Source organism: Sturnira hondurensis, unplaced genomic scaffold (genome assembly GCF_014824575.4).
Source record: "Sturnira hondurensis isolate 20B ecotype Veracruz unplaced genomic scaffold, ASM1482457v3 Scaffold0006496, whole genome shotgun sequence".
NCBI lineage: Eukaryota > Metazoa > Chordata > Mammalia > Chiroptera > Phyllostomidae > Sturnira > Sturnira hondurensis.
The window spans coordinates 12,827,013-12,843,169 of record NW_028079127.1 but is presented as its reverse complement, the minus strand read 5'-3'; positions in this window follow the sequence as shown (position 1 = coordinate 12,843,169).

The following is a 16,157-nucleotide window of genomic DNA, read 5'->3' as shown; positions in this document are numbered from 1 at the left end:
AGAGGCCTCATGGTCAGCTCTGAGAAGGGGTCGGTCACTGGCTGGCTCATGCTGGTACCCTTGAGGGGACAAAATTGAAAATGACAAAAAAAAAGGAAAAAAGGGGGAAAAATCCTGGAGACTGCACTAAATGGCACACAATGGAGTAAAAGGTTATTGTTAAGGTGTTACTGAGAGAAAAAGAGAGCATTCTGGTCACTAGGGTCCTTTCTTAGCAGACCGAACAGGAAGCTAGCAGGGTAGGATCTAAAAAAGAAAGCAAGGTGTAGAAGAGTGTGATACTATACCATAAGTGGGAGTAAACGAAAGATGAAGAACAGAAAGAAAACAATATCATGTAATGACATCTTTCACAGACCCCCCTCACTCATGAGTTTAACTCCATTAGCAGCAGCTATGAAGATGAAAAACATTTTATTCAGCTTACAAGTAAATGGAAACTTTAAGGTATTGTTAACTATTATTAGGGCTTTCCTCTTTACATAACTCCTTCCGTCGAACCTTCCTAAATTCTCTTTGCTTTGTATATATCACAATAAGGCTGTTGCTTCTTTGAGATGAAAACATCAAAATCCTTTCAAGCAACTTTTATTTGCACTTAAAATATGAATATACTACTCATTCTATTAAAAACAGGAAATGATTGACATCACAAATCTAACACTCTCCCTTTGTTTTCTCAGTAGCAATTAGAACATTGGATAATTTCTAATTGCCTCTAACTATATTTAATTTTATTTAACACATAAAATTTATTATGTACAAATAGAAACAGAGTCAAACAACAAGAGTTAAAAGAAAATATACAAAAATGAGTTAAGACACGGCCCCCGCCTTCATATCTGATTACAACCAATTTGGGGGTACAGACACAAAGACCACAGGAAATGAAAGAAGGAAGCAAGGAAGGGGCTAAATGTGAGCACCCTTCTGCTCTGCAGATGCTTTTAAATCTAGTGCCAGAAAGTTTGTTCTATGTCTGGGGACTAAAGAGCAGACAGGATAAGGGAGCTGCTTTTAAATTCCATCCTGGGAAACACCTGATCTGGGGGACCTTTCACTTCCTCTTTTGTTCTGACCTAGGGAGCTGAATCCAGGCCAGATGATCCTGGGGAAGATTGAACTAACATTTTCTGAATATTGGTTCCCGAAAGAAAAAGTAAATTACTTACTGTCTGTTGTCTGTCTTTTATTTCCTTGTTGCTTCACAAATCAAAGTAAAGCAGAAACTACAGTTTTCTCAACATTTCAGCCTGTACTTACATACATATAACTTTCTCTGAAATACTTTACAAGGTAACTTGAAATTTCAATTTCCAGGCTTAGTAAAGCTCCTCAGCTCCTCCTCTGGGGTCACGCTTAACTGGACTTCCCTTCGTAATCTTGAGCTTAGCCTTTGCCAAAAACCTTCAGTCTACAAATCACCTAGAAACACTTTCTTTGTTGTTTTTCCATAGGTATTAACTTCTTTTTCTTCATATGAATCTGTGATTTCACAACTGAAAAAAATGAGAAAATTAAATTAATGAATTCTGTCTCAGAAGCAAAATTGCTGATGTTGTACCTTAACATCAGTAAGAATAAGCAGGGTCTGTGATTAAGACTTAAACCATTGAGCCAAGTGTAGTTTGCCCTCCAGACTTACAGCCATGGGCTGCTCTTGTTAACAAAGAACCATCTGCCTTTTGAATCAGCGGGGCACCTTTTGGAGCACTCTAGGTTCTCTTGACAGCATAAACATATATATATAGTGTGTGTGTGTGTGTGTGTGTGTGTGTGAGAGCCTGAGGGACTCCTAGCCATACAAGGCTATGCTGAGTGAAGTAATTCTCAGTAAGGCATAACCCACTGTAGGCCATCATAATAATATGTTGTGTCTCTGCTGAACAAGTCATAGGGAGCAAAATTTGGAGGCATAAAATTCATTTTAACACCTTCACTGCTGATGGTTCTGTTATCTAAGAATTGCCTTCCCTTTTCTTCACTGGTTATTCATTGTCTTAAATTACCATCCCTACAAAAGCACCTACAGAGACACAGATTTTTTTAGAATTGCCTACTCTGCAGATTTAGAAGCATTTATTCTCTGACCACTTAAAACCAGATGTCATGGTCAGATCAGAGGACACTATCTATACCCCTTCCTAAGAATCTTGGCCCTAGAGTTGATTTAGCCTTCCCAATAATGTAAGCTACTTGTATCAATCATCTGTTGCTACAATAATGCTGTATAACAAACATCCCTGAACACAGCAACTTAAAACAATAACCATTTGTTGTTCATTAATTTGTGGTCAGTTGGCCAGTTCTACTGGTCTAGGTTGAGCTTGTCTGATCCCACTGAGCTTGCTCATGTATTCATGGTCAGCTGGTAGGTTAGCCAGAGGATGACTGGTCTCAGACATCTTAACACTACTCTATGTGGGCTTTCATCTTCCAGCAGACTAGCCTGAACTGTTTTCATGGAGTTCCAAATGAAAGAGCCAAGTATGCAAGATCCCTTGAGAATTAATCTTAGAATGGCACATCATTTCTAGAACATTCCATTAGCCAAAATCAAGTCAAAAAAAGTCTAGCCAGGATTCAAGGGGTAGAAAAAGAGAGTCAACTCCTGAATAGAAGGAGTTACAAAGTCACATTGTTAAGGAAAGATGAAAAATTGGGGCCATTATGCAGTAAATCTGCCTCAGCACTGAATATCCTGAAAGTAGTCTTTCTGTTTTAAATAACTAGAATAAATTATGTTCTCTGCAATTTGGCTTTGACCAAGACAGTGGCAGGTCAGACACTTTCATTTATCTCTATTCCCTCTTAAAACCCTCATAAAATGAAAATAAATGAGTAAGTCTGATGAGGTCAAGAGAATAGCAGAGGAGACAGGTGAAATAGAAATACTGACAAATATTGGTGGTATGGAGAGCAGAGTCTTGCAGGCTGGGTTCTCTGGGAAGCAGACTACACAGTGAATTTGAATGTGGTGAATGTTTATTAGTGAGGGCTTTGGGGATCAACACCTGTAGGAGGGGAAGCAAGGGAACAGAACTGAGAAGTCCAGCTGCAAGGCAGGCCTGACAACAGCCTCAGCTGACCCCATGGGAGTCCAGAACTGAAATGGCCTGTCACAGTTGTCCTTCACTGGGCCATAATGGACTTCCCTAGGGAGGGCATGGCCTTGGGGAAGATGGCTCTTTGTAGTGGAAGTAATCCCTAAAGGGCTGACATTGGAGCACATTCCCAGGAGCCACAGCTACTATCTTTCCTTGGGGTGGGATATGAACAGCACATCATCATAAGCTCCTAAAGCAACTCAGTGTTCCTAACAAGCAGCACGTATTTGAAGCCATAGACAAAAATGCCTGTTCCCACTGGAACAGAGGAGCCAGTTCCAATGCAGCTCTTAGTCTCAGTCCCCAAAACTTTAAGAGCTAAGGAGGGTACCTGTCAGCACCCGTGCCCTTAGTCCTGGCTCAAAACCCTGGAGACAAAACACTAGACCTGAATCTTGCTGTCTGCTTTCCCTTCCATTGGCTGTCTCTACCCTTCCATGTGACACATTGTTATGCTTTGGCCTGTAGCAGACTGTCCTTCCAGAGATGCTGGTGGTGTTGGTGCCCTTCAAACAATTAGAAAAGCCAGATGCAGGGGCCAGTAGGACATTCTTTTTATGAATTTCATAGGAGAAGGAAGGATGGAGCTAAGAGGAGCCTAAGAACTCCAACCCTAAAAGGGAGCAAGGGAAAAGGAACTGGACCTGAGGAGCTGAGCCTAGGACTTATCTTTCTACCTATAGGTATACAAAACACAATATTTAACTGTCAATATCAATGAGGGAAGAAGGAAAAATATTGTCTACCTAAAGTTAATTCCAATTATTAGTCATTTATTAACTGGCTACTACCATTTATGCCAAATTACCATGCAGCACAATAGGAAACGTACATGCCATAAAGCATGTTTTATAAATCGATCGGAGTCTTAAACCCCAGACTATGTGGACAGCTGTTCCTTGAGCGCCAAGGCTCCCCCCGCCCGCCACGACACTAGAGGGCCCATGAGTCAGAGATCAACTTCATTCTCTTTTGATGAGGGAAAACTCCATGAAAAAATTTATGTTTCAAATAAATGTTCTGTTTACAGTATAAGCCACTTTCCTATTGGAATTGTGATGCTCTCTTGATCATGGGTTTTTGTTGTTTAGCAAGCGTCCATTTCCAACAATGCTTCATCTGAGCCAAACTTAGCAAGGTTTATACAAATACATCATGAATTGAAAAGTGGTATAGAAATATGAGCAATTTTTAGTCTGCTCTTGTACCACTCATCTTTGCTGATCTTAAACAGTGGAACTCACATTTGAATCTCCCAGTTTCAAATTTATTATGGACGATACCTTTTCTTCTTATTATTGTCTAATGTTTATGGAGTGCTTCCTACATGTCCAAGGCTGTATATTCTGTATCAGAATGTTTCCATTAGGAAAACAGTCACTGTAAGTGGATTGGGGCTTCATGTATAGACATTACAACTTATATGGACGAGAGAGGAGCTGGGGCAGTAAAGGTCAGGTGGCAGCCAGATGAGTGCAGAATGAGTCACTGACATCTTCAGTCTGAAGCCTTGGAGTGTGGGTGTAGAAACTCAGCTCGTGGCTGGGGCGAGCGTGGGGGTGGGAGGAAGGCCAGTGTTGTCCAGGAATTCTGCCATAGCTACAGGCTAGAGCGCATGCAGAGGGCTATCAGCCCACGTCTGGTGAGGCCCTGATGAACCTTAGGAACTGTTATCCCCCAAACAATGGTCTCTCTTTACTTCTGCATTCCAAGTCTTGCACAAGTCACAAACTCAGTCTCATTCACGAACTCCAACCCAGAACCATATAGAAAAGGGGATTTGGGGAAAGGTACTTTCCAGCATTGGCTAGGAGTGACGTTGATGGTGCCAAGTTACCAACAGGCAGTGCAGCACACAGACAACTAATATGTAGGAGGTAAGTGCTACCGTTAGCATTTTTTGGCAGTTAAAATTTTGAGATGTTCAATAACTTACCTGAGGTCACACACTAAGAGGCGGCACAGCTAAAACTCATACCCAGGTCTGTCTGATGCCCGTGATCACACTAAACAAGTATTCTCTAATGGCCCCTCAAAATATATATAAATACTGATTATCTGTCATAACATTTCTCTTAATGTTACTTCCTGTCTCTGTGTGTATGAGAGGCATATGTTTTGACTATTTTAGAACATTGTGAGTAAGAGGTACAGATATCAAAATTAAAGGGATGTGTCAGGGACACATGTCTCCTTTGGTTGGGGCCAAGCTGGGACATTTCTGCTGCCCAGGGCGTGGGGTGAACCACTAGGCAGCTTATAGAGCTACATTATTAGAAAGTCTCTTTTCTTCCATTAATTGGAGAAAAATTAATATCTATGCTCCTCACTACCACAGTCTTTTTACATCCTGTGCCCTACACCCTGCTACCCTGAACCCTCCTTTGGAGAAAGGGAAGACTATGCTTTTGATTACCACCAGCTGAGTGAACAGCCCCAAGGGAACATGTGGAGAGCTGGACTTTGTGAAACAAAGGCTATTGTCTATTTCCTGCCTGGGGAAACACAGTGTTAAACTATTACGGCCATAGTTGCTGGTGGAATGGCAGAATGAAGAAAGTTGGATGCATTAGGAACGAATAATACTCCTGCCCACAGTAGGACAAGAACGTCTGTTTCATTGTGGATCAAGTTAAGCAGATGGGAGGGAGCCAGCTTGGGGTCCGTTCCCTCCTACCTAAGAGCATTGCTGAGAGGGTAAATGTGACACACTGGCGGATTGCCAGAAGTTCAGGTATCAAGGGTGAGATCGTGGTGGCTGCAGGGGTGCAGCCCTACCCACAGCAAGGGAGCTGCAGTCAGGGGTCCTCAGTGGGCACACCTCTAAAACATCCCTCAAGGGAAAGAGCCAGCAATTGTGCACCTGCCACCTCGGAGGAAGTCATCGTTTTACAGACCACACAAGCCACAAAAGGACTTTTTCATTTATCCCCTCTTCTTCTAAGCCTGGCCTTGGAAAGGTCAGAAATGGCACCCAGAAAACAAGGAGAAATGGAAGGAGAAGGTAAAACAAGAAGCAGAGAAGTCAATTGTGCATCTCTCTCCAGTCAGGTGCAATTTGGGGGGCTGGGGGATGGCAGACAGAAAGAAAAAAGGAACTGCTTCAGAGTATTATTCCATATTGGAACTTTAATAAAAATCATCAATGGGCCCTGGCTGGTGTAGTTCAGTGTATTATGCACAGGCCTGCAAACCAAAGGATCTTGGTTCAATTCCCAGTCAGGGCACATGCCTGGGTTGCAGGCCAGTTCCCTGCAGGCCAACTCCCAGCAGGGGATGCATGAAAGGCAACCATGCATTGATATTTCTCTCCCTCTCTCCTTCTCTTCCACTCCAGAGATAAATAAATAAAATCTTTTTAAAATTTTAAAAAGAATCACCAATGGGAGGTTATTTTTGTGACTAAAAGTGAACAAGGGTTTTTTTTTCCCTATCTAAGAGTTACTGAAAAGGTTTGGTAGTTAGCTGAGATTACACCCAGGAATGGGATTTAACAGGGAACAATGGGAAAGAACAAAGTAAATTTCTGCTTTATTTTTTCCAGTCCAGCTTATAAGTAAAATGATTATACCAATTCAATATGAACAATGGGAGAACACAGAAGAATTCTTAGCAACTAAAAACATAGCAGGATCTTAAACTTCCATATAAGAGAAAGTAAAGTTGAGGTTATCTTCCAGAATATGCTTTTGATTGAAGTTAGATCAAAAAGAAAAATTCTTAACAATAAATAAAAGGCAATAAAAATCAACAGTCATTGGAAAGTTCCAAATTCTGACATTATACTAGGAGTTTGAAAAGGAGAAAACAGGGAAAGAAATGTAGAGAAAGAAACTATTTTTTAAATGCAAGAAAAGGCCCAGAATGGGAAACATGAGTTTCCAAATTAAAAGTACTCACCAAATATGTGCATTACTTTATTCAGCAAATGTTTGAAAGCACCTCTATGTGCCGGGCCCTGTTCTAGAACTACAGCAAAGACTAAAACAAACAAAGGGAAGGTCTCTCTGATCATGTGGCAGTTGAACAGAAGGAACAACAGATGCAGATATGCTGAAAACATAAGCACAGCAAGGACAAGGTTATTTATCTGTCTTGTATACTGATGTATCCCAGCTACCCAGAATAGTACCCAACACATAGTAGGCACTCAAGAAACATTTGTTGAATGACTGACTCAAGGCATAGGGAACAGCATGTGTTTTACAAAGGTCCTGACACAAGAGCATCCTTGGCTTGTTCAAGAATGCCAGTGTGTCTGGAGCAGAGGAAGCCTAGGGAGGAATGGTAGGCAATCACCTCTCGGAGACAGACCATGGCAAGGACTCTGGATTTTATTCGGAGACAGATGAAAATCCATTGCAAAGTTCTGGGCATCAGAGTGTCATGATATGATTGACATTGTTGCAGAACTACTCTTGCTTCTGGAGGCGCATAGACTCTAAGGGAACCAGGGTGGGAAAAGGCAAAGTCCAGGCAAACATATTGGTGGCTTAGAGTAGGGCAGTGATTTTCAACCTTCTTCATCTCATGACACACATAAACTAATTACTAAAATTCTGTGGCACAGCAAAAAAAAATACATGTTTTTTTTTCCAATCTGACAGAAATAGGTATAATTTTGATTGATTTACAAAAAAAATAGTAATTACCTCCATTTTTTGCACCAAAGTGGCTTTTTAAAAAGTCAGGTGCCTATACTTATATATACAGATTTCTGCTACCAAGAATTGACCAGACAGGACCTTATTATTTGATGTGACCAATAACATGACAACTCTGTTATATGACCTATATAAGAGAAGACATTCACACCAGAGGGTGACTATTGTGTTGGCTGCTGTCATCTTTTTGATTTGACAGTGTAAGGGAAAAGAGTTCAATACCCTGACTAAATAGTCAGGTATTGCATGCTTTAAAAATTCTTGCAGCACACCAGTTGAAAATCGCTGGAGTAGTGTATCAGTGGAGACAATGAGAAGGGATCAGATTATCAATAAATCTTAAAGATGGACAAGGCTGCTGATGATTTAGATGTCATGTGCTAGAAAAACAGATAAGGATGAAGCCAAGCTTTTTAGCCCCAGCAACTAGAAGGATGGAGGAAAAAGTGTTCAATGCCGGGTACAGATGCAAGGGTGAAAAACTGGGAGTTATTCTGTACTTATTAATTTGAGATGCCTAAAAGACGTACAAGTCAAGCTGTCATGTGTATTTCTTTGCTAAATAAATAAATTTAGGGGAGATGCACATTCAAGTTTATCCTCCTCTATATAGTGCATCTATCACAAGGGCCAGACTGGAGACCAGATTTTAAGGCCCATTTCCAACCCTGAGACTTGACATTTCAATAGTACTCACAGCCAGAGTAAGAGCTATTGATTCTTTTTTATGACTAATACAAGATCTTTTTTCCCTACATGTATTCCCTTCTTCATATTGCCTTCTCCCTCTTCCCTCTAGCTTCTTGAGTTATAAGTCTCTCTTATTTGGGGGAAAAACAAAAAAGAAAAGAAAAACAAACCCTTCTTTATTCTTCATTTCTCTGACAAACTTAGTCACTTCCCCGTCCAGTCTGTGTTGAAGTTTTCCCTCCTTACCCCTAATTTTCATCTGCAGATCCCTCCCTAAACCAGTTCTTCCAAGGCCAAGCCTACAGCCTATTATCTGATCTGTTCACCCTTAACAGGCTGGGGGCCTGCAGGCTTGGGCTGGGCACCTGTGGTTGCCTTCTCAGTGTGGACCTCCCTCAGCACTCAGTCTTGGCCATCTGCTCTCCTTTCTGCACACCTTCTCCCCAAAAAGCTCATTCATCCCCATGACTAACACCTCATTGCTGATTAACACCTCTTTGCCGATGACTCCCAACTGTTATTCTCAGTCTTCACTTCTTTTCAGAGTGGACTTCCTGAAAGTGCTGGAATCAGAGGCTTGGATTTAAATCTCAATTTAACCTCATAGAATCTCAGTTTAACCACATTTAACTTCTCATCCTTCAATGGTAATAACAGTAATAACAATCCCAAACAGTTTCCATGAGGAGTAAATGAGTTTATATGTGGAAAACACGTAGTACCAGGCACATAGTAAATAAATGTTAGCTACCATATTTGGAGATCACACTGCCACTGCAAACTCAATTTACACAATACCAAACCCCTTATTTGCTTCTCTCCCCCTTTAATTACTTCTTTTCCAGTTTTTCTCTGATATTGCTAATCTGCAGGCCCACAGATCTGAACATTATCCAGTCATCGGACAGACTAGGTCTTGCTAACTTTTCAACTAATTTCTCCTTGAAATGCTGCTTCAGTCTCTTTTCCTCCTCACCCCTCTGCTGTGCTCCAGACCAGCCCCCAAACCACGGAAATCTTCTCTAAGACCTTGTGTATTTTCTCTCCTTTACTCAGAAACCTTCACTTCCCTGTTTCCATTCCCATCGGGTGAAGAATCCTCTAAGTAGAGAGAACTTTGTAGAATTTACATAATACAACTCCATCCTGCACAACCTTATTTTCTCCCACTCACCTGCTTTGCCAGCTCTGTACCTCCATCGCCCCAAGATCATTTCATGCTCTTTCTGGCCTCTCTGCTTTCTTGCACATTCTCTGGCGTGTCCCCCCACCTCACCTCCCTCTACCTATCTCAGCCCTACCTATTCTTCAGCCCACTTCAACCTCCCTGAGGTGTATAATCCCACTTGATCTCATTCTTTCTATTACTGCAGCACCTGAAATCAGCCATTGATACCAAATACATATGGCATATTACTCCATGCGGTTCTCAATATATGTCATTTTTTGCATGTAGTGGATTATAAGATCCTAGAAGGTTGTAGTGTTTCCTAAACTTCATTGTCTCTGCTCCTCGACTTCCCTACCCGGTGCCTAGGAAAGCCATAAGTAAATAGTAAAGCCTTGGAGATAATATAATAATAGCAATAACAATATACACTACACCATATGCGAAGTACTCATCTAAGGGAGCTTTACATATCAATTTGTTTAACCTTCACAATAATTCTATAAAATAGAAATATTATTATTCTTGTTTTACAAATGAGGAAACTGAGGCACAGAGAGGGTGAGTAACTTGTCCATGATTGATAACTGACCCAGAGTAACCTTCACATACAGAGAGATATGCAAAATATAAGCAAGAAAGGCTGTGTCTTGAAAAAGACATTGAAGAGCCAAGAAAAGGAACCTTGACATCAGTGATACAAAACAACTTTTCTTGGTCTTAAAGAAAAAGAAATAAATAGGGATCATACTTTTTAAAAATAAAGATGCAATATGTCAGGGGGGTGTATTTTTCTGATTCTAAATAAATCACAGAAAAGATGTAAAAAAATGTGGTTCCCCCCCCTAAAGCCCCACTCCCGTTTTATAAATGAAGTCGCTGAAATCGTTTTGACAATTAGCAGTCCATTATGAAGTAAGCCTGCGTGCAAAGTGGCCACTGCCCTGCCCTAGGAGGCACATGAGACAGGGTGTGCTGTGAAAATCACGTGCTTCTCTTCATTACAGTTTTGAATATGCACAAATAATGAAGTGCTGTATTAACTCATGTCTTTTTGAAAATCGGTCAAGTATTCCCCACAAATAACAGCTTGCGCATACACCTACCTGAACTCTTAGAAGAGAGTGCCACAGGGCTGCCTGATCCCTTGAAGGCTGGCTGCACAGGCTGCACTCCCACACTGAAAGCAAGAGCCCCCAAAGCCGGACCCTCCTCTCCAACACTCATCACCTCTCAAGTGTGAAGGAAAGACAGTAGCTTGACGGCAGCGCATGACAAATGCAAGTTGAAGAATCGAACAAATTCAGTCATTTTCCTGTGGCCTAAGTTGGAGTTTGTACCTCTTGGCTTCTTGTTACAGGAGGAGGGAAAAACGGTGGCCTGTTACCTCAGAAAACTCTGCCCAGTGAGAGGCTGGCCCTTCAGAGTGTCTGCACTGGTTGCTACACAGAGGCTTTGGAAACCTGGTTTAAAAGTTCTCAAAATAGTAATCTTTGCTTACAGTAGTAGGCAAAAAGAAAAAATGAAATGGGAATTAAGAAAGCTTGCAACAACTAATGATTTTTACCACCTCATTGGTATTCAAATACACTTTTTCTAAGCTCAAATGATTTCCGTGTGGGGGTAAGACTTTAGATTTAATTGTATTAAAGACAATTAACACCACTTAGAAACAGTAGTTATCTGAATGCCATTCTACCTCCAGCAATGTACCATTTGTGTGTAAAGATGTTTCAGCTGCCACGCACATTCTTGACTCGCGCTCAAATGGATTATTAGCTATCTCGCCCCTAGCGTCTATTCTGCCTTAATGGAAAAGTTCTTCATCTTTTGGGCCTGATTGTCTTCAGCTCAAAATAGTCTACCTGCCAAAGCGGCACATTGGGGAGACCTGTTCAGAACCCCTGCAGCCTCTATCTGCCGGCACCACTGAAAATGACTGAGACCCTCCAGGTTCCAACCCCACACAGGGGGAAGCAGGAGATCCGCAGGAGGCGCACATTTTGAAAGAAAAGAGAGTGCTGGTCCCCTGAGGTGGGTGTGTGTTAGTGTAACCATGGTATTTAATCTCTTCAGATGCTCTCCCTGTAACGGTACATGCCTTGTGTAGTGCGTTCGAAAGAAACATAATAATGGCTAACAGCTGGACTCCTTCTAGCACTTTCCTATTTAGAGCTTCCCAGAACAAAGGGCTGGTAATGCTTAAGTCCAGGAGCTTGATTTATAAACTTAGTGTAATGAACCCTGCCAAAAGTTTATTACCAATCGGTTTGTATCATAGTGTATTTATGAGACAGCTATCTATACAAAGATGACTTATTTTAATGCATTAAAACTTTTTATTTGTTAATATTCTCTTAGCTCCAGGGAATCATAATGTCTCCTTTGTTTCTATTTCGAAAGTTGCCATTTAGCCAGCTGCCATGAAGATAGCCATCTCCATCTGATTTCTTTGGAGCTACAATTTACATATTTAACTGGAATACTTTATCTACCTCGGGTGGTAAACAGAAAAGATCCCGTCCACAGCAGGTCTAACACCTGTGTGTTCACTCTCATTCAAGGCCATCCCAAGTTAAATCTTGGACAATGTGCAGTCATTACAGTCCTTCTGGAACCCACCAGTGCCAAGGCCTTTGTTCTACAAGACAGCCTGGAACCAAGATGTAATGAAGCCTTTCACTTATCCCACTGGACTGGCTGTGAATCATCTCCCTTTCTTACTCAACTGGCACAGATAAGTAGCACCTGAACAGCATTTTGTCTTCCAAAGAGTATAATGTCCTTAAATTACCATACGGTACTAGTTGATGTATTCACTTGCAGCTTTTATAAAGCCAGACATATCTCAGGAAGGCCAAAGTAATCTCAGGAAGCAGCCCACATGTGGAGAAATCCCACTGCAGAGATCAAAACCTCTTAAGGAGATAGAGTAAGCTGAATTGTCCTCACCGTCACCTGCCTGGGAAACTTGAGCCCGTAGCACCTGAACAGCACAGTGGCTCCAAGCAATGACACCACTTTTTGTTCTCAGCTTCATTTCACTGCCTAAATCTTTCTGTCACCTGCCTCTTCCCTAGGGACTGAGCTAATAGAAGATTGTTACATCTACCAGCAAATCCATCTGGTTCACTGAAATTTATCTCACAAATAGCAGCTAATCAGAAGATGGGAAGAACAGCACAAAGTGGTCTAATTTCTATGAGTCCCCCCTAACTTGTTAGAAAAAAAAAGCACTATCTTCTTCATTGCAGCAGCAGCCTGTAAGGTAATGGATCCTTTCAGAGCATTCAGATACGGCCTAAATCAGGGCTCTTTATCCGTCTCATCCCTGCCATTTCATTCAGGTTAAGATTGCAGTGCTTCATTCCTCCACCGAAAGTGACTTTCTTCCTTAATGTTCATAACCCAGACAGAGAACAAATCACTTAGACACATACAAAAGATAATAATGCATTGACAATATAAACAAAGAGCAGGGAAATCTTTACTTTTGCCTATAGATTCCTGCTGAATATTTTATGAGTCAGTGGGGATTGTGGTTCTTATTCATGTTTTATGCCTGGGTCACATGTACAGCACTCTCCCCTGCCAGTCTGTGGCTAGAACAGAGTGCCCCAACCATAGGCTATAGTGGTAATGAACACACACCCTGGAGCCACCTGCCTGGGTTTCAATGCTAGCTCCAGTTCACTAGTAAGTGGTTTTGGACAAGTTACTCCATCTCCACATGCCTCAGTGTCCTCATTGCACCATGGAGACAATAGTGCCTATATCATGAGATGGTAGTGAGAATCCATTTAGTTAACATGGGTGAAATATTTCAAAGGAACTCTCTCATTGTGAAGTGCTAGATATTACCATATTTAAATATTCTACAGAGCACTAGTTCTAAGAGATGTTCCTGGGGAAACAAGAGTCTGTAAGCAAATAGGATTGGAAATGCTTCACACTGACATATTTTATCAAACCTACGAAGCTATCTAATAGGTATCACTAAGAAAGAAAGAGCAACGCTGATTCAACTAGGACACAACATTCTGCCCGGGATTTGCCAGTTCTGGTTCCAGGGGGGTTGCTCTCTCTGCGTGTGGTAAGCAATCCTTTTGCACCCATCCCAGTCACAAAACATAGCCTCAGCTAAGAACCTAAGAACTTTCTTAAGTCCTACCAACCACTTGGTTATTCCTCTGTAACAAAATACGGAATTGTGGTTCACCTGGCAATAGTGAGTTTTTGCTGCTCTGACATCATAGTACACCCCACGGCTCTGCTTCCATACCTTGGGCGTATATAGTTGCTTTCCATTTCAATGGCAAATCATGGCATAATTTCTATGAAGATGTTTTAAAGAGCAATTAAATATATATGTTCTAAGAATGTACTTAATTGCCATGATACAACAGGAATAGCTATGACCAAGTTCATATATGTCTAGGCAATGACTGACCACCAGGGCACAGCGGCTGCTTGGCCAATAGCCGCTGTAAGATGCCAGTGTCCTTAAGAAATACCGTATTTTTCAGACTATAAGATGCACTTTTCCCCCCACCTTCCCAAATTTGGGAGTTAATGCTTGTTAATGCTGCTGTTGAGTGCTGTTTACATTTACATTGGTGACATATTATGTTATTTATGTTATTGTTTAAGTTATTAAATATTTTACCACACTTTTTGCTTCAGAATTTTTTTCTATTTTCCTCCTCTAAAACCTAGGTGCGTCTTATGGTCCAAAAAATACAGTATCCTAGTTTCAAAGAAGATAAATTGTGGGAGGAAAGTACTGCTTAGAATTGATGAAATATTTATGTCCCCCTTTCGAAGAGTCCCGATGCACATTAACATATTTAAGGTGGGAGGAAGCCCTGGAGAAACCATCTTTCCTGATTTAAGCCAGTGAGTCGAACCATACAATTTACAAGTTACACCTACCAACATGCTGAGACCTACTGAAATAGAAGCTAACAAATCTGAGCATTACAGAGTGACCGGGAGGGATTTTCTCAGCTACTTTATAATCAAGCAGCAGCAAAGAAAAGGAAGACTGACCCTGATGGGGTTCAGGACATGCTTCTCCTCAATATGGCCCTTTGGCACATTGAATATCTTAAACTGAAGGAGTGTGAGGAATCATAGAAGCAGGAAGGTCGCTCTGACCTTTCCTTCCCCATTCACTTTTCTCCTGTTAAACAGGTCAAACCCTCATGTGAGAGGTGCCCTCCCTACACCCAGAGGAAAGGAGTATCCTGATCTCCAGAGAAAAATGAAGAAGAATCCTAACAAACAGGTCTTGCTAAGTTTCCCCCAGTTTACCACACTTATTTCATGCTCCTTCATATATTGTATTTCTGCACAACTGCCTACTCCTCATCTCCACTTCTTCATTTCCTTATGAAGTCTCCCGTATCACGTAAAACTTATATTCAGAAAATCTGTGTGTTTCTCTCCTGTTAATCTTTTTCCATTTAATTTTCAGACCCAGAAAGCAAACTCTAAGAGGGTCAAGAAAAACTTTTTTCCCCTACAACTCTGTTGTGGGATCAAAGACATAAAAGTAACACTCAAAAAGCTCCTGGAGACTAGTAGTAATGAATCCATGTCTCCTTACTCTTACAGAAAACACTTACCTCGATTCCAGCCCAGGGTTTCCATCATGATGAGACTAACTCCTTATAACTGGTCAAATTCCAGTTTAATAACAAACATTATTGAGCCCTCAACATGTATCAAACCCTGAGCTCAGCACCAGAGTTAAAAAATTATATGGAAACTTTATTCCATCATCTGTAAATATAATAATAGAAGAATTTGTTATTGTACATATGCCATGAAGGAATGTATGTAAAGCACTCAATACAGTACCCAGCACAGTGTGTTACAGGGTTCATTCCAGGGAGTGAGTTAGAAGGGAAATTAAGGAAATGCTGAAAAAGCATGCGCCCCTGTGAATCACGCAGGCCTCTGCAGTGCACTCTCCCTGTCCCTTGTTCTAAAAAGGAATATTACCATAGAGGCCACCAAGCAAATGGCTTACTATCCTCTGGTTTAGCTTAACTTTAGATTCAATTCATTCTAGTTCCTTTGCACTTGCAAAGCCACAAAAACTAAATGAGCTTTCAGCCTACTTGGCATCTGGTTTTCTGCCCCCTGCGAATGCTGGCATGTGGCAGGGCAAGGCAGTGATTTTCTGTACCTTCAGCTTGACATTTGGGGTGAAAACCGACAATGAAAAGATCATTTCATAAGGGGGGAGAAAAGGGACATTCCGGCTTGGGGAGATAAGCCAGAGACAAAATTCAAGGCTTTCACTTCTAACCTCAGAATGAGGAGTTTGGGAGAGATGGACCCTCAAGTACTGCCTGTGACAGCCCCCACTGGCCCTCTGAACCAAGGGCCATGGGAAAAATTGTGCGATATTTAGGCCCACTTTCACTGGAATTAGAACCACACGAGGTACAGAGATTTTAAAAACAAGGATGCTGTGCTCAGGGCACCCAATTCACAGCCAAGCTTTCAGTTCTTCCTCCC